We start from the raw sequence: 23,116 nt of genomic DNA, 5'->3' as shown, positions 1-23,116 counted from the left end.
GGGGAAGCATCTCCCGTGAAATTGCTTCTGGAAGTCCCTAGCTCACCTTGTGCTTTCCCTTTGTTCAGACCAGAGGTAGAACCTTGCAGAATCCAGCCTACCACTCATGTCACAGAGTTTAGGCAATGTCCAATGGAACTTTATGAAGCACCTCCTAAAGTGCAGGGCATTGTCCTAGGTACTGGGTTGCAGCAGTGGACACAGTAGATGAGCCTCTGCACTCCTGAAGCTTATGCTCCAGTGGTGGGAGCAGATAATCAACAAGGACCTAGGTAAATGAATACAATGCCTTTAGGGAGTGATAGTGGCATGGATGTAGAATCAAGCAGGGACATTGAGTCAAAAAGTGAAGTGGAGGATGTGGGGAGCTACTTTACATTGGGCGATCTGAGAAGGTGACATCAGCGTTGAGATTTGAATGAGACTGAATGATGAGAAGGAGCCCATCATGTGCAGATGTGAAGGTGGAAGGCTCAGCTAGTGGAAAGGCCCCAAGGCTAGACTTAACTTGGTATGTTTGAGGAGTCTAACCAGGAGTGGTGTGGTAGGAACTGTTGCTGGAGAAGCATCAGGGACAGATCACATGGGGCCTGTGGCCCCATTAAGGTATTTTGAGTTTAGTGTAAGAGATTCTGGGAGCCCCTGGAGGGTTTTGAGTAGGGAGTGAAACCATCACTCAGGCTCCTCTTGAGGATGGACAACAGATAAGCCTGGAAGCAAGAAGAACAGTGGACATGATGTTTCCAGGCAAGACATGCTAGCAAGTGAGCCAAAATGATGCCATGGAGGTAGAAAACAGTGATTGGATTCATGAGATAGAGCTGTCTCGAGTGGCTATTTGGCTCTGGAAGGTGACAGAGAGAGACATCATGGGTGACCCCTGGATTTTTATTCTGAGCAGCTGGCTAGATGGATGGTGGTATCCTTTACTCAGGTGAGGAGCCTGAATTTTGCAAAAAGTGGCAAATTAAGAGAGGATCAAGAATGCAAGTTTGGACAAGTCAAGCTAAAGATTCCTTTAGATGTTCTATGTGGACACACTGAGGAGGGTCTTGGGTCTATGCCCCTGGGGAGAGCTCAGGGGAAGTTCTGGGCCTGTGATGTGAACATGGAGCCATGGGTACCTATGTGGCATTTAAAGGCACAGATTTGGACAGGATCCCCAGGGTGCTGGGCTAGCTAGGGAATGGGAGGGTTCTGAGAATGCCAGGCCTTATGGCTCTCCTGCATGTAGAGGGGGAGCAGAGGAACAGATGCAAGCAAAGGGGAAGATAAATTCAACTGAGGGTGCAGAAGCCAAACCTCCAATGTCGGGAGCTCCCGAGCCTAGCTCTGGTGGGCTCCAGGTGTGAGGTCTTAGTTTCCGGCCTTTGATGAGTGTGTTTAAGGAGCTTCCAGGGAGGCCTCAGGCTTGAGTAGGGAAGAGGCCGTGGCTCTGGGGATGCCCAAGGCAGCTCTCCTGCTATCTCTGGGTCCCAGGGTGCACCTGGCATGCCATGGGAGCAGTTCTTTTTTTTTGTTTAATTTTTTTTATTGGAGTTCAATTTGCCAACAGATAGCATAACACCTAATGCTCATCCCATCAAGTGCCCCCTTCAGTGCCCATCACCCAGTTACCCCATCCCCCTGCCCACCTCCCTTTCCACCACCCCTTGTTCGTTTCTCAGTTAGGAGTATCTCATGTTCTGTCTCCCTCTCTGATATTTCCCACTCATTTTCTCTCCTTTCCCCTTTAATCCCTTTCACTATTTTTTATATTCCCTGAATGAATGAGACCATATAATGTTTGTCCTTCTCCGATCGACTTACTTCACTCAGCAGAATACCCTCCAGTTCCATCCACGTTGAAGCAAATGGTGGGTATTCATCTCTTCTGATGGCTGAGTAATATTCCATTGTATACATAAACCACATCTTCTTTATCCATTCATCTGTTGATGGACACCGAGGCTCCTTCCACAGTTTGGCCACTGTGGACATTGCTGCCATAAACATTGGGGTGCAGGTGTCCTGCCGTTTCACTGCATCTGTATCTTTGGGGGTAAATCCCCAGCAGTGCAATTGCTGGGTCGTAGGGCAGGTCTACTTTTAACTCTTTGCGGAGCCTCCACACAGTTTTCCAGAGTGGCTGCACCAGTTCACATTCCCACCAACAGTGCAAGAGGGTTCTGACATGGGAGCAGTTCTTGTTTGGGATAGGATTTTGGCTAGATCTCTTCTTATGAGAGCAATAGAGGAAAGCTTCATGGAAGAGGCAAGCCCTGAATAAGCCTTGAAGGGCAGGGGGAATTAAGATGGAAGAGGGTAGGAAACCAAAATTAGAGGCAGGAGTGAAATTAGAGGCAGGAGTGTGTGTATGTGGGTGAGTGGGTTGGAGGGACTTCTGAAGAGGTCTAGTTTAGGTAAATGTGATAAGTTGGTAAGTACCTGTATCAGAACTCAGTAACACTCTTTCCTTCCCAAAGTAATGGTTTTATGTGGGGTTTAAGGGAAACATGGCATGGAAACCTGCATGGAAATAGTGTGGCACTTTTGAGGAGTGGAGTGATGACATAAAGGTGGTGTTTGAGGCTGATTAATCTGGCACAGGGCAATGGGGAAGACAAATTAATTTTTGAAATGTAAGTTTTGTAGCCACTATGTCCAGGAGAGATCTGTAGGGCTGGAGACAGGGCATTGAGCAGCTTCTACCAGACGACGAGAGGATGTGACAGCTATGAGGTTCTGGATCACCCTCTAGGTATCCTGCATGAGAGGGGCAATCCCAAGAATTGCAGTCCTAGGATGCAGATCCTCAGAAACCGGAAGCCCTGCATGGGCAGCTCTATGCAGAGGAAGGCCTCAGGTGGGATTCCCAAGCTCTTTTTGCTCTCAAGAATTGCCCAAGTCTGTGGAGGAAAAGTGGCCACCTAGCACACAGCACCCCTTAGGTTGAAGCACTTGTCCCAACTGTGAGTGCATTGAAACTTTGTGTATTTATAAAATGTCTGTGTCACCAGCCCAGCCAGACTGCCATGAGGGCAGGCCCAGCCTGCCTTTGTGCATCGTGGTGTGCCCAGCCCCTAGCCCTGTGCCTGGGAGGTAGCACATGTTCATTTAATGTGTATGGGCTGAGTGGAAACCAGTGGCATTCTCTAAGTCTAGACTGACGGGCTTGGGAGGGACTTCACACAGGGAAGCGAGCCCTACCTTCCATTTTCCAGGTAGCCCCCATGTGGGAAGGAGGGGAGAGAAGATGGTAAAACTTCTTTTGCTTACCTTTTAACCATCACAGAATCCCCGACTCCCTGCTGTGCTGCCACCTGGTCTCATCTGGCCACTTGACAGTTTGGGATTCATTTTATACAGTTTTTAAATAAAAATGTTTTGGCATCACCCTGATGGAGGGGACATTGTTTCTTTGAGCTTCTGAAACCCCAGATCTTGTGGGGACCAGCTCTACTGAAGGCAGAATGCAGACCCAGGAGGGGCTGCTGGAACATACCAGACAGCCCTCAAGGTTAGCGAGAAACACCCGTGCGTTCCCTCCCCTCATCCTGCAAACACGGTCAGCAGCACCATGTTACCCTTCAAGGTTGTTTTACATACAGTTAAGAAATGTCCTTCTTGCCACTGAGCTTTGTACTCGTGTTGACACCACCCATTCAAATCGACCACTTTCAAAGTTAGCAGACTGAGGTACAAGTTACTATGCATCCTGCAGTCCCAGTTTCCTGGTGGTTTCACTGAATTCACTTTATCCATTCTGTTTTCCAGGTGCTGTTAGGTTTCATGTGCGTGGGTGGGGGTGCTAAGGAGTGAAGGGGGCATGCCTGTCCTGAAGCTCTGGGCTCTCTACCTTCTCCTCCTGTGCCCAATGCAGCAGCACAGAGGGGGCAGCTGGGTGAGATCCAGCTTTTTCCTTGACATCTTCTTTCAATGACTTCAGAAGAAGCATGAGGGAAAAAAAAATTCCAGAAGGCTCTATTTCACCATCAGGCTTTCAAAGTCATTGTGAAGGATACCAGCCAAGATAGCATACTTAACTTTTCTCTTTAGTTTTTTTTGATTTATTATTTTTTTTAATACTGCAGAGTTAACACTGAGGTCTCTTAACATCTGGTCTTCCAGCTGCTGGTATCCTCCATGGTTCCCAGCCCCACACTGGCTCTCCAGCCTGGATGGATTTGAGGGCAAGATGATGAGAGTCACGTCTGTTGGCCGTTAATTGGCTTGTATCATCAGGACTGGAGACTGTATTCATCACACGTGCCCTGGACTGAGTGACATGGCTTTAGTCCATTTGAGCCTGTTCTATCGTGGAGATGTCCCTTGCTTCTGTCCAGCCTCCCTGCATCCCATCCTATGGGTTCCAAGAACCTCAGCACCCTGGCTATTTAGGGGAGCCACATGTTGTGTCATTGGAAATGTGCTAAGTCTTAAAGATGGCAGAATGTTGTGTTCTAGTTTGGAGTGGAAAGATTTATAGAAGTTTAAAATCTGAGGGAAAAGTTAAATATTTGAATGTGTTAAAAAATAACATCTCAGCTGAGGATTTCATGTTTTATGCCTTAAAAATGAAGTTCAGTGGGTAAGTGGCAAGGATATATTTGAGGCTATGTGGCGGGGAAACCCCTCCTTTCAAGGAGTTCATAGTGTCTGGTGGGTGGAGAAGCAGGGGTGGGGAAATCAGAGGTGAGAAGACAGTATCTGAAGAAGGCGAGTGCAGGAAGTCTGGGGGTGGAGCTGGGGGTGGGCAGGATTCGGGGTGGAGATTGAGAAGTTTCTCCCAGAAGGTGCCATCTGGAGCACGACAAAAAGACACCATCTTACCATCGAGGGACAAGATGGGTTCATACACGAGCAGATACTGTTGTCATGTGTGACCAGGGTGTCCCTTAGTTTTGTCTGGATTTTGTGGTGAGAGGATATGGCCTTCTATCCATGGAAGCTTCTGGTGTTCTTTCCCTCTGTACCTGTTTACCGAAGCCCTCTGGTTTCCACTGTGTTGCTTCAACTGCTCATGGGTCTGTAGCTCTTTTCTGGTTACAGAGCATTCTCAGTGGCTCTCGGGGGCAACAGTCAGTGGGTGGAAAGAAAGGGAACAGAATTCCAAGGGAAAGAGGCGGCATGACCAGCTTCTGTAAATTTTGAGCATTCTCGTGTTGCGTTAAGCGTCTGTTTGCAGAACATCATCTTTGATTATTGCAGTCGTCCTCCATTTAAAGTGCGAGGAGCCCTCTTGACCCCCAGACAAGCCAGTCATAAAAGAATGTTTTTAAGGAAAACTCTCTGAAGTAGAATTCTATTTACAGAAGTGTAGTTTGAACACAGTCTCTATCTGTACAGCAGGGGAGGTGAGTGGCACTCATGGGGTCATGCTTGCATTTGGAACGCAGCAGCTTCCTCTAAAAGGCACAGTGTGTTTTAGCTACAGTAATAAATATTAGCCCCATCTTGCTGTTGGGAGGCCAAGGAACAGAGAGGGGAGATGTGCACATTCTTTCCAGCCTCCTCTCCTGACCCACCAGACTGCTTGATGTTAAGAGGCTGTTTAACAACAGAAGGAATCCTGTTCTTGTTGCTAGGTTGATGGGATTGTTCATGAATATCCATGACACTTATGCATATTCATGAAACCGAGAGTGTGATTGACAGCCCACACACCTGAACCGTTTCCTGGAGCACCCTCAAAGGGCCTTTCTGTCCTGAGCCTGGGCATCTGCTCCCACCTGAATGGGTTCCATAAGGACTAGGCTGCTTCAGGTAACATCTGCCTAGAAGACCACCTGGGGTACTTGTCTTCCTGTTTATGCTCAGTGGATGCCTTCCTTCACCAGGTTGTTCCAAGTCCTGCTTTGGGAAAATAAACATTTCTCCCTGTGACTCCCCAGCTGTGGGCCTTATACCTGGTAATGGTAGCTGATACTCCTGGTGTGGCCAACCCAGCAGCCCCCCAGGAGCCAGTTTCTCTCTGGGTCAGAAGAGAGGAGGAGGCAAGAAGGCTGATGCTCTGCGGGTGGGCACCCGTGGTTTCCTCACTAGGTGGTTCATCTAATAAGGGATCCAAGGACAGCTGTATGCCTTCCTGGTACCCCCAGGTTTTGGGCTCCAGGTAATGCTATTTGCTTTTCCTCCATGCAGCTCTGAGGCTTGAGAATGATGGCAGAGTCTAGAAGCTACTCAGTGGCCCAGATCCTGCCCCTAGTCCCCAGCTGGAGGTGACAGCTGGATGTAGGTGTTGAAAACATGGAACTCCTGTTCTCCTCCCCGAGTGCTGGCTTCCCCTGCAGCTCCTGTTCCCTGTTTCCCCTGGTTTGAAACCTCAGCATTTTCTGAGTGGGCCCTGAATCTCCTCCATGTCCTGGAGTGCGCAGGGTGACTGGTTTCTTTTCTTTTCTTTTTTTTTTAATAATAAATTTAATTTATTGGTGTTCAATTTACCAACATACAGAATAACACCCAGTGCTCATCCTGTCAAGTGCCCCCCTCAGTGCCCGTCACCCATTCACCCCCACCCCCCGCCCTCCTCCCCTTCCACCACCCCTAGTTTTTTTTCCCAGAGTTAGGAGTCTTTATGTTCTGGGGTGACTGGTTTCTACACACACCACAGAATGTGTGGAGTACTGCCACTTGGCCTATTAATCAGGGTTCTCCAGAGAAACAGAAAACACACACACACACACACACACACACACACACACACACACAGTATGACCTTCCTGAGAAAGTTCCTAGATAAATACAGGAGGAACATAGGCTATCTGGAATACCTGCATGGCTATCAGAAGGAATTAGGAAAGTTGGCCCAGCAGGAAGACATGTTTGAAAAGCCTGCTAAGACATCAGATAAAGAGGCTTAACATCTGCAAACAGCACAGCAAGTCTTCCATTGTAGTAGGTCCCACTGCCAGTGACTTAAAAATCTTGATCTCTGTTTGACAGAAGACTGCTTTCCTTGTTAGCAGGGATTCTAATCCTCATTGTTGTGCATGGAAATAAATTAGTTTTGCAATAAAAAAAGATTATATGTTATCTAGAGGCAGAATATAGATATTTGCTCTTATTTATGGATGGTAGACAGATTTTATTTATTCAAGGGGCTCTTACAATAGAGTTCTGTGTTTGAGAAGAGAGCTTGACTCCCTAGATGTTTAAGGAACTGGCTCACGTGATTGTGGAAGCTGGCAAATCCAAAATCTGCAGGGTAGAGTCCGAGTCCAAATGCCACTGCTGGCAGAACCGGCTCTTCTCAGGGGAGCTCAGTCTTTTTCTGTTCAGGTCTTTAACTGATTGGGTGAAGCCCACCCACATCATAGAGAATAATCTGCTTTACTGGAAGTCCCCTTATTGATTAATTGATTAAAAAAATATTTTTAAAGTAATCTCTACATTCAATGTGGAGCTTGAATTTACAGCGCCTGGATCAGGGGCAACACGCTTTATGGACTGAGCCAGTTGGCGCCCCAACTGCTCCCTGGTTTCTTTTTTCTTTCTTTCTTTTTTTTTTTTTAAAGATTTTATTTATTTATTCATGAGAAAGAGAGAGAGAGACAGCGAGAGAGAGAGAGAGAGAGAGAGAGAGAGAGGCAGAGACATAGGCAGAGGGAGAAGCAGGTTCCATGCAGGCAGTCCGACATGGGACTCGATCCTGGGTCTCCAGGATCACGTCCTGGGCTGAGGGCGGTGCTAAACCGCTGGGCCACCGGGGCTGCCCTGCTCCCTGGTTTCAATGTTCATCTCATCTAAAAAAAAAAAAAATACCTTCCTAGAAACCCATAGGATAGTGTTTAACCAAATATCTGGGTACTGTGGTCTAGCCAAGTCACATAAAATTAACCATCACACTTGACTTTCCTGGCACCTGATGTCAGAGATGTGTTCTGACTCTGGTGCGTTCCTCTATGCTGCTCCTAACGGAGTTTGACAGGTTTTTCCAGAACTATAGCCTCTTGGCATAAATCTTTTAAGTTGTGTTTCATCCTGGAAGAAAAACCTTCCATGATTGGAGCTCCAGTTTTAACCAGGGTTCGTGGCAAAGGTGATGCTCCCTCACCTTGTTTTCTTTGTGTATGACACCTTCTTGGGGGCCAGGATCTTGGCTGATGCATCCTCACGCCTTCAGTAGCCAGCCCCAGACCTGGTGCAAAGGAAGAGCTTAGTAAATCCTCTGAGCTAACTCTGGAAGGAGCAGAAGTTCTCTTCGTGGTCCTGGGGGATTCAGGTGACCAGGCCTCTGGGCAGTGAGCCATGCCTGCTGCTGCCATCAGGACACCAGTCCCTGTCCTACATGGCCACCCTTAGCAGACCACTTGTGGGTTTTGTGATCTCATTGCCTGGGCTGCCTGCCTCTGATTTGATCAGTTTCCTCAGGATCAGGGGCAGTTTCCTTCCTTTCCAGCTAGCCTCAGCCCTGGGACCAGGCCCCTGAACATGGAGCTCAGGAAAGGTTTACTCCTGTGGTTCATCAGAGAGCCAGTCTGGGCTGCATTAATAGGAAAAACATTAGAGGGGACCGAGAGAGTGAATTAGTCGCAGAGCTTTCTGAGGGGTAGAAGAATAAATAATCAGGATAAAATATACTGTGATAAGGAAGCCTGTCCTTTTGTTTACTGACATGCATCTCTGCTTCAAGCTATTTTAAAAATGACTATTTCATTGATAAAATGAATGTGTGGAGGTGATAAAAGAATGAATGGAAATTTACCTGGGAACGTCTCTGTAATTGAGTGCCTATCTGAGGGATGAATAGAGGAAGCAAATTATCCATGATGGGCCAACTCTCTGCTTTTCTAGGACTGCGCATTCTATTTTTCCTGCTCAATAGAGGACATTGTCTCCTCCACCAAATTAGCCAAACATAGATAATGTTGTCAAAGAATGGCTCCATTAGATTTCACAGACGCCTGACACCAATACAAAAGCCTCTACCCTCACCGCATTTCAACTTCAGTTTTTTCCTACATGACTCAAAAAAATAAATTTGTTTTGTGGGGCAGAGATGATGAGTTTGACAGGTTTTTAGAACAGAAGATAAAAGAGGAGTTAGCAATATTGGTTAAGGGGATTCCAGCAAATTCCATTAGGCTGTATATCATGAGGAAGATAGAACTGGTGGGAGCACTGCTCAGAGGGACATTTCTATCCCATCCAGAGAGGCCAGGTTTCTGCCCCCCACCCCCAGCAAGGAGTGAGTGGTGTACATCCAGAGAATTTATCCCCATTTAGAAGGAAAGAACAGCTGGAACTCCAGAAAGTGCTCCTGAGCCTAGGAAATGGATGTTATCGCTCTTGTGTTCAGAGTTTCCTGATTCTGGGGTACAGATACACAAGGCCTGCTGAGGGAGGTTTATCTCTGGGGATTGGGGTGAGGCATAGGGACTGGACACCACTGAGATTTCTCTTCTATATTACTGCGGCATGGCCAGGTCTTACACTCGGACTGTAATCTTAGACACTTGATGTAGAGTTGGAAGAGTCAAGTTCATGCATAGATACAAGAGTCAATCTTGGGGGCTTCTGAGGGTAAGAGCTTTATTCATCTAGACTCAAACCCACTAGTCAAAGGGGATGTTTACTAACTCAGGTAGCTGAGAAATTCAGGGGTGTCTGCTTTCAGGCAAGGCTGGATTGAGCAACACAAAAAATGCCCTTTCTCTCACTGTCTCCTCTTGGCCCTGCTCACCCTGTTCATCCGTGTTTGGGTCCCATTTTCTCTTAATGCTAGCAGGCTGCCTCATACAGAAAGAGGAGGATGACTGCTAGCAGCTCCAGGCTTACATGACTCTAGATTGGGAAGTCAGAGAAAAGCAAGCTTCTCCATATGTGAGCATATAGACACAGAAATGGTTGGCCTTGCTCGTCAAGTGTCCACATGGACCAATGACTATGTCTGGGGAGATGTGATACTGTAATTATTTCAGTTTGGCACACTTCTGTGGCCAGAGCCTGGGGCTGGGGGCACTATGATGGACAGCCCCACAGAACCATATGGAGAGCAGGGTGGATGGTTCCCCAAAGGAATCACAGTTGCAGCAAGAGCAGCCTATTTTCAGAACTTAAAAAAAACAGGAAGAGGCCTCAGCTAGAAGGATGGTGACCCTAGGCAGAGAAGAAATGCCGTGTGAGAGCCCTCGGCTTGGTCAACCTCATCTCCCATGTAGCCCAGGCATCCATCTGGGCCCTCCCTCAGCTCTGTGAAGGCTGACCGAAGTCCAGCAGGCATAACTGAGGTAGGAGCAGCTAGACATTTCCCTGGAGCATGGCAAACCTTCTCATTCCCCTCAATTATGTTCCATTTGCCATAAACTTATTTTTAAATGCCATATTCCATCTCTCCCAGCATCCTGTGTTTGAGAATAATGAGACTTCTCAGCTGTATGGGTTTTATGGTGAAACATACCCCATTTGAGAGGGTTCCAAATTCTCTCTCCTTTTTCTTTCCTTCTTGATTCCTTGGCTCCTGGCAACCCCCTACTTAGGATTTGCAGAATTATGGATTTATTCTTTCAGTATTTACTGAGAACCTATGGTGGGAAAGGCCCTGAGATCAGCCTCAAACAAAATAAACCCAGCCTCAAAAACCAGCAGGAAAGTTAGATAGTCAATAAAAACAAAACCATTACCCTGTTGGTTGAATGGATACATGCCCCAAAGGGGCAACACCGGGTGTTCAGACCACTGAGGACTGAGCTGGCTCATAGGGCAGGGAGGCTTCCTTGAGAGATACTTTGAGCTGAGAGCTAATGGGTGGCTGAATTTGGGGTTTTGATGAGGCAGAAGGGTGGGGAAGGGGGGAGCATGTTTGGACGCCAGGGCTCTGTGCAGGGAGATAGGGGCTGCTGCCTGGATGGGGCTAGGTGAGAAGCCTGGATGTGGTTTGGTGGGAAAGCTGTCAGCCTTGTGGATGGACTTGGAGGGGCTGTGGTGGTGAGGAGAACAAGGTGGTTCTAAGGCTTCAGCCCCAGTGATGGTGGTGCCTTTTGCTGGGATCCAGAAGGCTGAGAAAAGCCTATCTGGAGGAAACATGCACAGGTGCACACATTGTATCTTGGACATTCTGAGTTTGAGGAGAAGCAGCTGGGTATATGGGAGTTCTGGGGACACAAATGTGGGAGCTCTCAGCCCAGAGATGGTGAGGGAAGCTGTGACAGGAGGCACCTGTGTGTGGAGGTTGGAGAGACCAGGCCTGGGGTCCCAGGAACTGAAGCATTTGGAGGTCAGGGAGAGGAGGGGCAGCCAGCAAACGGATAAACCCGACTGGGCGACTGGGCGAAGGTGACATCCTGCCTGTGATAAATCATGCCAGCACTTCCCTGGGCTGCAGATTGTGCCCTCAGAGCCCCCCCTGCACCCCCCCGCCCCCCAGGCACCAGGGGCCTGTCGCTGGGTGATGGATGAAGGCCTCTCCCACCCACCCACCTTCCGCTGGCGCCAGCTTCCTGCCACCACCGGGTAGTCCCTTGGGAAGAGAGAAAATAGCTAAGTAGACTTGTAGTGACAGCCTTATTAAAAGTGACTTTTTAGAACTTCTTACAATTGTTGATTAAAAGGCCCTTTGCTCCAAAGGCTCTGTTTGTGGTGGAAGAAGGAAAGACATTTTAGAAGAAATTTCTATGGAGGTAGGATGTTCTGGCAAATTGGCTAGGTGACATTTGCTGTTACAGGCTTGTATTTCAAAAGCCACTAAAAGCCCCTCCAGAAAGTACTGGAAAGTCATCATTTTGAGAAAGGGAAATACTTGTGGGGGAAGGAGAAAGTGCCAGCTGTGGAGCATGTAGTGGGCAGTGGTGGGGGAAGCAGGGGGCCCAGGTCACCCACACCCTGTGGCAGGGCTACTCAGGCAGCTCCCCCCGCCCCCTGCGCACTCCTGCCCGCCCTCGCTGCCACTGCTCCATCTGACATGACTGCTTCTCAAAACCATCCTTTCCAAAGTTAACCCATTTCGTGGACTCCTTTCTCCAGATCTTCCTGGCCCCTCATAGCCCTCGCTCCCTCCGGTGGCCCATGACCTCTGCATGACTGCCACATGTTTGTGGCTGGGCACCCTCCTGCCTCTCTCCCATGTGTGCTTCTGGCTTTCCCCTGGCATGCTGTGACAGTGCTGAGAGGGAAGGCCCTCGCGGTGTGGGGGTCGGAGGAACTCCACAGGACATCAGCGGGCTCTTTTTCTCCTGGCTAAGTGGGCAGGCCGCTGTCAGGTCGCTGGTACTCGGCACACGTTGTGTCTCTGTCCTGGGCTTGTTACTCCCGAGTGGGGCTGCGCCAGCACACGCAGGCAGGGGGAGATGAATAGCGTGTGTGCGTGTGTGTGCGTGTTATCTGTGGTTGTCCAGGTCAGGGAACCCAGCCAGGCTGGCCAGGGGAGGACTGCCCAGCACAACCACCTGGGATTGAGATGAGACCGCTCAGAGATCATTCAGCTGGGGCTGGGCAGGAGGGGAGACTCTGTGCCCCGCCGCCCCCCCCCCCCCCCCCCCCCAGCCACGGAACTAGGTGTCTCTGGGTCCCACCAGGATCCCGGGACCTGCCTCACAGCCCTGTGCTCGGGGTGGATTTGCAGACAGGTGGGCTTCTGGGAAGGCAGAGCCACTCACTTGCCAGGAACTGAAGAGAGGTACAGGGAGGCCATGCCTGTGGACACAAGTGTCCGGTGCTGGAATTTCCCTGAGTCCCAGCCTTGGAGCCCAGTGGAATGCTTTTGAGGCTTCGTGAATTCTTCTCTGCTGAAGATAGCTTGAGTGGTATTGGATACCACTGCCAATTTCCAGAGTTTCAGACTAGAGACATCCTCAGAGGTGGCTGAAGCCCAGAGTTTGTGAAAGAGCAAGAGGACCTGGTATTGAAATTGTGGGACTGGGGCCCAGGGGTGTCTGGGTAAGTTGTAGTGTCACAAGACTTGTGGTCATTTAGTCCTACAATGTCCCTCTGAGCAGAAGAGGAATAAGTGGGCCAGGTGAGGCTATGGCCACCTGGATTCCCTCCCTCCCTCCCTCCCTCCACCTCTTTCTCCCTCTCCTTCCCATCCGTCCATCCATTCTAGGCCTCTAGGCTGGAGACACAATGGCTAAGGCCCACGACCTTTGGTGCAGGGAGGCGGGCAGGAACCAGACAGCTGTGTTGTCTGTGTGAAGGGTGTCATTTTTGGAGAGCATGGGGCCATGGGAGCACAGTGATCTGGAGCAACAAGAGGCTTCCTGGGACCTCGATCATCCCTGGAACTTCCCTGGTAGGGCAGGCTTTGGTGAGGGTGGTTGTGTACGTGCACAGTGAGCAAAGCTTGCCGGGGAGAAGAAGGGGAGACCTGATTCCTGACCCTGGTGTGTATAGTTGTCTTGCTTCCCCTATGTAAAGGCAGGTTTGAAAGTTTTCTCTCTAAACCAGCCTTGCTGTAGAGCTGACATGAAGCTGTGTCCAGGAACCACATACACGAGAATGGTTCATCGTTCACAATAACGAAATCTGGTATTTTTAGACACTTGCCTCGGCAGACCCCTCCTCCCAGAACTGGCTCCCCTTTGCGTGCGCGCGCGTTCTCTCTCTCTCAGCTCCTCTGGGAAGTGAGGCAGCTGGCTTAGCTGAACTTCAAAGATGATGACATTCTGAACCTCTAGAAAACATTTTTTGGAATCTCAAAGTGCATGAATTAAAATGTTATTTTTACTTTTTTTCAGCCTGTTGAGGAGAAGCCTGTGAAGGGGCACATCAGCCCAGAAGGAGAAAGCATGTGGAGCAGCCGTGTGGGGCCCAAGCCTATGAGCCTACGTTTCCATATGAAGGAAGTGCTCTTGGACTATGCAGTCCTTGGGTGAAGAGCAGGTGACAGGGAAAAGTCTGTCACGTCTGGGCTTCTGTGAGTGTGCACTGGATTCCAGGAGCTGTTTCCAGAGCTTTCCTGGTTGTTTGTGGGAAGACTGGTTGACCTGAGGGTGTATCTGGGAGGGAAACGCTGTCCAGCAAGGGCAGTGATGGGCTTCTGGGTCAGAGCGAAGGAGCTGGGGCTGAGCTAGGGGACATAGCTGGGGGAGATGGACATGAAGTGCCCCCCACCCGGGGACAGACAAGGTTGAGACCAACCCCTAAGAAAGATGGAAGGGAGGAGGGCTCATGAGGAGGATGAGGAGTCCTGGACTCAACACAGTCTGGTCTTCATTGGAGGTAGGGACGGGCACTGGTAGTTTTGAAGCTTCTTGGTTTGTTAATCTGATAGCATGGATTTGTTTCTCTGTGGTTACAAAGCAGACTTGTGTGCTTATCTGAGAGACAGCCGTGTCAGGCACACTTTGGAAAGCAGTTGGGGTGGAGAAGCACTGGTAGGCAGAGTAGGAGGAGAGCAGGGAGTAAACAGGTGCACAGGGTGGCACCTGGAGGGACCCGGGGGTGTCAGCATCTTCAGTGCTTGGGAGCCTCCCTGAGTCCCCAGAGAAGACTCCAGAGGATGCCCCTGTCCCCTCATGACATACCTACATTCATGAGTCCCACGTCCACATGAATAGGAGGCTTCGGCATTGCATGTCTCTTTCCAGTGGTGCTTCTGGGTGGGGAATTTGGCCTCCTAGAAGAGGGGACATGTTTCTAGGACCTCGTAGAGACTTGGCTCCTAGGAATGTCTATATATCTCTCCTGAGCTTCCCCTAGATAGCATTTCACTCTGTTCAGAAGATCCTGTTGGGTGTAATCCTGGGAGATGCTCTGTTAAAGCTGCCTGTGGCCCTCTGAGTGAAGCTGGAAAACACCATATATCCTATGCTCCCTTCTTGGAGATTCTTAATGACCATCAGCATGTCACAGGCTCTGAGAAGTCCTTCTGTAAAAGACATCTGTTAAATTTTCTTTATCCCTCTGTTTCCCAAACATATTTGACCACAGATCTCTTTGGATACAGAAAGCCTGCAAAAACCCTGTGCCAGGCTCTTCCACTCACATATACATCTTGGGTACTTGATTACTCCATATTCTCATGCCAACTATGCTATGGACTCACAAGCTCTGGATTTCCTCCCACTGTGGAAATTAGGGCATTTGTCACCAGGCCTGCAGTGGCCTCTCTTGAGCTTGGGGTAGGCCTGTGGGAGCCAGAGCATAGACACATCTGTTCAGGCAGCACACTTCAGCAAGCGCCCCCTGCCAGCCTGAGCATGCAGGCCGGTTCCTTCCTGGTTCAGCCTGAGCAGCTGGCTCAATGGCCAGTCTGTATGTTCACCTGCATGGCCAAATGAAGCTCACCTGGGTCTAGGAAGCTCCACGAAGGACAGGATGTGAGCAGAAACATTCCATCTGTTGAATCTTCTCTCCCCTGCAGCAGCACAGGCCCCAGGCTGCTCTGAATGCCTTGTTTTGCATATCGTGATGAAATATTTAAGGAAGTTCTTCTCGTTTTGAAAACCTTTTTGTCAAGGCACCAGGGGCAGCCTGAACATGTGATAGAAATCCCTGAAGCCTGGAGAGAAGGAAAGAGGGATGCAGAGAGGAAGGAGAAACCACTTGAGAGGTTGGGGCTTCCTTGAGAAGGATCAGGAATGGCTGAGGGGTGGCCATCTTCACCTATCTTCTCCCTGGTGTCTGTGCAAGGTGTGTGCCACTGACCTGGAGCCTTAGAGGACTTGATTCTGGTGAGTGTTGGCATGGTGTCCTAGATTGGGAGGCTTGTAGTATGTCCTTGAGAAGTATTTGTTTCTCTCAGAGACTGGGTTTCTCCAGTGATAAGACTACATGGTAGACCAGATGCTCTCTGGGGTTTTTCAAGGTTTAGTTAATAGGACTCTACTTGGAAGCTGGTTTGTCTGTCATGTTGTTTTGTTGCCAATGCTTCCTCCATTCCCAGTGAGATAAATTGAACCCAGTGGCTATCCTGGAAGGGAAGACTGTATCTAGAAGGCCCACCCAACTGTAGCCTGCTGTGGTTTATACAGACCTGGCTTTCCTGCCCACAGAGATGTTGCTGGAGCTGGGGCAGCCGTATCTAAGGGCCAGTGTGGTACTGGCCTTACTGACCTGTCATATTTCTGAGCCGACCTCCTGGGGAGAGAGCTCCATGATTTGACTTCTTTTGGGTATCCTCAGTGTTACATCTGCATCCCCCTCTGTGTCAGGGATAGGCTCTGGTCTGGGCACAGCCATAGCAGCAGCCTGTTGGCACTCCTGATACAAAGTGGCAGCTTGTTCAAGGCCTTACCTGGCCCTCTGTCCTGGCTCTTTACTGCCCTGGCCCCTGACTAGGGCAGAGTTGATTTGACCTAAGTCAGAGGTGACCCTGGAATGGTCAGAGCATCTGCAGGGCCTGAATCTCTGCCTCTCTGGTGATACAGCCTCCATGTTCAAGGGCACGTGCCTGCCCAGCTCCCAGGGAAAGAGTGAGCAGCTCCCCCTCGGATGATTGATTAGCATCCTACATTTCCCTTTGCCAAGGAGCCTCAGAAGCACACAGGCAGATGGCTTCTCCGGGAATTCCTCTGGGGAACTGAGCTTCTACAAATCCACATGTGGAAATCCAATATTCAAACGTGAAAAGAAATTGGGAAAGAAAATATGCTCTCCCTCTCTCTCAGTTAAAACCTGGATATAGGGCTGGAGAGGTCAGAAACAGCTTCTACTCTCCCGTGGCTCCCCTCCTTGTCAGAGGAAGAAGAACAGACCTGGGCTGCTTCTAACTCAGCCTGGCAAAGAGGCCTCCAAAGGGCTACTGCTGGGAGACGTGACTCTGAGGAAGTAAGCTTCAATTCAATTGAGCAGGTTTTGCTTAAGCAACGACTGGCCTAGGCTGGGGTTTGACATGGTGTGGGATCAGATCCCATAGTGTATGGCCTAAAAAGCACAGACTCTTGGCTCAGAACCAAGGTTCTAGTTCTGGCTCTGCCATGGTCCAGCTGTAAGACCTTGATCCAGAGGTGTAGGCTGTCTGAGCCCCAGTTCTAAATCTGTAAAATGGGGATTGTAGTACCTGTCTCATAGGGCTGTTGAAAGGATCAAATGAGTGTGTGCATATAATACTTGTAGCACAGGGCCTGGCTTGGATCATAGTGTACTTTCAATAACCACACAACCTCCAGCCCCCGGTAGGCACAGGGGATGTGCCCCGTGTTAGTGGTGACACAACAGAGGCTGAAGTTATATGCATTTTTCTAAAATCACTTGGGTTGTTATTGATAAAGCAGAATTGACATTGGGGTCTGCAATATTGTAGGAGGACAGATGTGTGAGACAGGGGTGCTTGCCCTGGTGTCAGGTGGTCTGGGATGAGAAGAGCCTGCTCACGGTGGGATGTGTGCTCTGTAGTCACTGCTCCTTGGCAGAGGTTGAGCCATAAAGAACACATTTTTTATTTTAAACATTTTCTTCCTGCTCAAGAAAAATGTTTATAGGATTCTAAGGCATTAGAAAAGCTACCCAGATCCATTGCCCTAAGTGGGCAAAGGCAGTTCCTCTGTGGACGAAGAATTTGGGGTCTCTTTCCCCAGAGCCCTGACCTTTCCCATCCTGCCCCACACCCGTGTTTCATGGCACTGCTTGCTCTCTGGCATTTGGCTTCTCTCAATCCTTTCCCTGAAGTTTGGTCCCATTAATGTTTATGAGCAAATAAAACTTTGATTGCTGCTTTGGGCCGTGGGATCACTGCTGACTTGGGGAGGGACACCTAATTTAACATAATCCTATTTCTTCGACGTTCCATGACTTCCACTATATTCTCCTCTGGGAAAATGAGCAAAAGGAGTGGAAATGTGATTAAAACAGAGCTTCACCTTCCTCTCCTGGCCTTGGTGTTGTCAATCCCTTGCTGGGGGTCGGACAAGAGGCAGGTGGAGTGTTGGAAACACAGATGTTGTTATATGTTGATTCCCATGTGGATGTGGACATGTAGGGATGAGCAGCCCTTGGGGGCTCATGAGCTCTGGGGTGCCATGAGTGGTGTGTCAGTTGGTTTCCCACAGAATGAGGGCTGGTGGATATATTTGGTCATATGCATGAGGATGCCCATTCCTTCTTTGGAAAAAGAAATGAACAACTAACTCATTACTTCAAGAGTAAAATCAAGTCAAACTGGTGTGTGGGACTGTGGGGGCCCTCATGTTTGTGCCATATGTATCATTTTTATTTTCCTAAATATGCAGAGTCCTATATAGGCTTCTTTTCAGTGGGTTTGGAGAAGCAGTCTTGTGGGGGGGCACCTGGGCGAGGGGAGCTGAGGGAGGGCAGGGCTACACAGCAGCTGCAGGAGGTGAGAGGCTGTACTTGACTCCATTATAGAGTCACATCTCGAGGACGGGCAGCAGATTCCTTCAGGGGCTGTTGACAGGGCTGTGCGCCAGGCTGGAGGAAGGTAATTATATCATTACTTGTCACTCTTGTCTCAAGGGGCCAAATTAGCTGACTCTCCAAAACGAGGGTTTACTCTTGACTTTTTAATTTACGAGCTGATGCAGAGGCATACTAGTTCACTCTTTAGTTTTTTAGGAACGGCTCAGGTGTGCTTGGCCTGGTTGGTGGGATTGAGGGGAGCAAACACGGTTCTGACATTAAAGGTCTCACAGAGCAGCAGGGAGTATGGAACAGACCACCACCCATGCTGATGCTCAGTAGGATGGGAGAATAGGTGGAAGAAGGGGATGGATGAGAAGGGCAGCCCCCCCCCCCCATTGGATGCCAAGGCTCCTCTGGGGAGGGGGAGGGAGGATGGCCCTTGGAGGACAAATTGCATTTCCACAGGTAGAGAGGAAAGGGAATGGGCAAGGCTTCACGGAGGGGTCAATCCAAAACATAGATGTGTAGACAGAGAGACAGGGGCTATTTGCCAAGGGGTTCTATAGAAGGGAGTCCTGAGAAAGTAGCTGGAAGGGGTGAGACCCTAATGCTGTTTGAAGATGCTTTGTGGTTAATTGTGGAAGAAATGTATATGAGCCTTCCTTTGTCTGACACATTTCCTGAGTGACTACTACATGCTATACACTCTGCTAGGGGCTAGGTATGCAGCTGTAAACAGGTGAATATCACTCTCTTGTGAGGTTATAGTCTAGCAGGAGAAGATAGTAAACAAATAGATGTAACACATAAGTAATGTATATGGTATGTTAGGAAGAGCTCAGTGTAAGGGGAAAAGAATGAGGAGCACCACGTAGAGGAATGGGACCACCAGGGGGTGTCTCTGTGTGTTTGGGTGGAGATTGCACTTTTGACCAGGGTAACAGAGTAGGCCTCCTGGATAGGATGACATTTGAGCATTTTGAGGAGGATTTAAGGAATTAGCCAGATGAATACTTGGGGGAAGAGCATTTCAGGCCGAGCAAATATCAGGTACATAAGGACCTGATGCAGGAGTGTGCCTGGTATCCTCAAGGAGCAGCTGGAGGCCTGTGTGGCTGCAGCAGGGTGAGCAAGGGGGCAGTGGTAGGAGACAAGGTCAAAGAGCCACAAAGCTCCACCCTCAGCAATGTGGGGGCCTCTGGAAGATTTGGAATGGAAGAGAGACGGTGATCTGACTTCTGTTTTAAAAATAGCATTCTGTGTGCTCTGTGTAAACCTGACCATTTTAGGAGCAAGGCTGGAGGCAGAGAGGCCAGTTGGGAGGCTGCTATGGCCTCCAGGTGAGAGGTGATGGTGGGCTGGGCTGGAGACGTGTCGTAGAGGTGGTGAATAGTGGTTCAGTCCAGGATATAGATTTCTTAACAGGCTAAGTATGCATGTGGGAGATGGGGGAGTCTAAGATGTCCCACGGTTTCAGCTCAGCAGCTGGGCCTGGCCAAGCTTCGGATGGATCAGAGCCCGCCCGTGTAGACTTAATGAGCCCGAGCTATCTCTTTGCTGTCTGCATGGAGATGTGTGTGTTGGGGGGTAGCTGACTTTCCTTATCTGGAGTTTTGGAGAGGGCTTGGGGCTGGAGATGTGGATATATAGGGGCCGTTGGCCTTTCGATGGTATTAAGGCCATGAGAAGGGGTGAGACCACCCAGGGGGGGTGTTAGAGGCTGGCGTGTTCCTGAGTTTGAAGTACCAGGTATTCCATTAGGCACTTCCAGCATCCCTCTCTGTCTCCACCACAACCTAGTGAGGTAGAAGCTATTAGTTTCCCCACTGTACAGAAGAGGAATCGGAGGGTCAGGGGGTTAAATGAATGACCCAAGATGATACACCTTTAATAGGTCAGAGTAGAATGTACATACATCTGTCTGATTCCAAGTTCTTTCTATTGTTTTTAAAAAATTTATTTATTTATTCACGAGAGACACAGAGACAGGCAGAGACACAGGCAGAGGGAGAAGCAGGCTCCCTGTGGGGACTTGATCCCAGGACTCTGGGATCATGACCTGAGACGGAAGGCAGACGCTCAACCACTGAGCCACGCAAGTGTCCCCTGATTCCAAGTTCCTTAATTATTGCACTTATCAACCCTCTAAAGACCAGGTATGGAGAAGTTCTCCATCACCTGAGGGCACCTGGAAGTGGGGCCTGGAGTTTTTGAATGGGAGACAACCAAGTTGTGGCGAACCCAGTGTTGTGAACTGAGTGTTTGCATCCCCCCCAAATTCCTGTTTTGGGGCCCTAGCGTCCATCATGGCTGTATTTAGAGATGCGACCTCCAAAAAAGTAACTGAGGTTAGATGAGGTCATGAGGGTGAGGACCTGTCTAATAAGGTCAGTGTCTCATACAAGTGACACCAGAAAGCTCCTGCACTGTCTCTCTCTGTACGCGCCCTGAGAATAGGCCATGTGAGCACCCAGTGAGAAGGAGGCCATCAGCAAGCCGGGAGGAGAGTTTTCACCAAGAGACCCAGTTGGCTAGAACCTTGATTTTGGCCTTCTAGCCTCCAGAACTGGGAGAAATAAATGTCTGTTGGTTCAGCCGCCCTGTCTGTGGTATTCTGTTATGACAGTCTGAACAGTCTGAACAGACTAATAGATCCAGACTCTTTGGTATGCTGGCTTTTTCCAGAGCTGTGTGTTCTTGCCAGGCTGCAGGGTCCAGCAGTTTGGTAACTGGTTTCTTAAGGACTTATTCTCAACCCCTTTTCACCCACTAAACAATTCAGTGGATTTGAATGAACTAGAAGAGTCACTGAACAAATTATCTAGTGATTATCTGCCTTGTGGAGTCCAGAGAGAATTGTTAGAAGAAAATTGGTAAATTCTTTTCATTCTTAATAAAACCTAACATTATCTTGCTAATGCCTGATATTAAGAGTTCAAAGTCATCTCTATACCATTGATCTTCAAAGGAAGAGATTTCCTAATTTATTTGACAAGGCCTGGAAAATATGGGTGAAGCTCCTTTCAGATGGGAATTTTATTTTATTTTATTTTTAAAAAATCTTTTAAGCAGTTTTTGGTACAGAAAGTGCTATAGTTTTTTTTTTTTTTTTCATTTGAAAACACCAGAGTGTGGGGGAGAGATGCAAACAAATAATAAAAAAGATACTTTTGTAACATTATTTTCACTGTTTGGAAGAAAGAGTCATTCCAATAGTATTGAAATGTCCAAAGATGAAATGATTTCATTTTCTTCTCTAAAGGCTATAAAACTGGGGCACCTGGGTGCCTCAGCGGTTGGGCGTCTGCCTTTGGCTCAGGGCATGATCTTGGAGTCCTGGGATCCAGTTCCACGTTGGGCTCCCTGCATGGAGCCTGATTTTCCCTCTGCCTGTGTCTCTGCCTCTCTCTCTCTCTGTGTCTGATGAATAAATAAATAAAATCTTAAAAAAAAAAGGCTATAAAACTGACCTGTACCTCTGAAACCAATAATACGTTATATGTTAATTAATTGAATTTAAATAAAATCAATAAAACCCAAGACCCATCTCTATGCTGCCTACAAGAGACTCCTTTTAGATCTAAAAACACCTGCAGATTGAAAATGAGAGAATGGAGAGCCATGTATCACACAAAGGAAAGTCAAAAGAAAGCTGGAGTAGCAATACTTATATCGGACAAAATAGACTTTAAAACAAAGACTGTTAAGAAGAGACAAAGGAAAAAAAAAGAGACAAAGGAGGATATTCTTAATAAAGGGGACGGTGCAACAACAACAAAAATATATTTTTAACATAAAAAAAATAAGGGCTATAAAAAATCAGGCTGCCTATTGATTCCATCTTTGTGTCCAGTGAACCCGTGTTACTCTACAGTGGCCCAGGGGTTCGGTATTGCAGAAAGATCAGCCCAGGTTTCTGGGCACATGGCCTAAACAGGAGGGGGGAGCATCTCCCCCTGCAGAAATATCATGGGCAAGAAGGTAGGTCCTTCAGCCAGGAGGAGCGGCTTTCCGCACAAGAGCTGAGGGCAGCAGAGCCCTCAGTGTCCCACTTCTGCTTCCCTTCCACTTTCAGAAGACAGGGAAAAAAGTCAAAATGACAACGCCTGTGAAGAAGGTGCAATGTATGTTTAGAAATACTGTTGGAGGGAACTATCTTAGGAGTAAGAAAAGCCTTGCCAGCTTTTACTACAGATGGGAGAAGAGAGCCATCAAGGAGATGCCACCACGAGCCAAATACACTTCCCTTTTCTGGAACTTCAGTAGCATAAGCATAAGGAGGCCAGTTTCAATTCCTTTGCCCAACAGGCTAGGCTTGTAGATTAGGCATTTTTGGCTCCATGTGGACCAATAAAGCACAGGACTGCAATCCAGGGCCCAATTCCCTAGAAAGTACCCCCTCGCCCCCCAATGCCAACAAATGGTTAGATCCTGTAACTGGGAAATCTCATAATTTTTCAGATGAGAATTTAGAACATTGAATAAATGTGCAACATGGCTGACTCCCCACCACCCTTGCCGCCTCCCCACTCTTGGCTTCCACTGAATTTGTGTGTTCAGTTGCAGCTCGGACCTCCCTGAGCGTTTCAGGGCCACTGAGCGGCAGGGCCCCTTCTGCGGGAGGCTGGCATCCTTGCTTCCTTCCTTGGTCCGAAGGGCACTCTGGTTTCGTGCTGCTTGATTGAGCTAGTTTTAAGGAAGGTGCAGAGAGGCACTCTCAGTGTGGTCAGCATCTTGGGAAGCGGATGTTTCTGGGATCTTAATGTTTTCTCTCTTTTTCCTGAGAAAACCTTTTCTCGATAAAAATGAGTTGTCAGCTGCTCTTGAGGCCCTATAAATTGATTTTGACTCTGTCCATTACAGGTAGCTTCTGTGTGAAGAACCCGTATAAATCTTACTC

General features: G+C 48.6%; 1 long non-coding RNA gene across 1 annotated transcript in view; it reads left to right on the top strand.

Moving 5' to 3' along the window:
* LOC144321613 (uncharacterized) overlaps positions 1-23,116 on the top strand; it is a 65,182-nt gene that overhangs the window by 37,647 nt on the left and 4,419 nt on the right. The window contains exon 2 of the long non-coding RNA XR_013387215.1: positions 13,653-13,831. This is a non-coding gene — a long non-coding RNA (uncharacterized LOC144321613). The remainder of the gene's footprint in view (positions 1-13,652; positions 13,832-23,116) is intronic.

The sequence above is a fragment of the Canis aureus genome, chromosome 10 (assembly GCF_053574225.1).
Source record: "Canis aureus isolate CA01 chromosome 10, VMU_Caureus_v.1.0, whole genome shotgun sequence".
NCBI lineage: Eukaryota > Metazoa > Chordata > Mammalia > Carnivora > Canidae > Canis > Canis aureus.
This window is presented reverse-complemented; position numbering and strand designations above follow the sequence as displayed.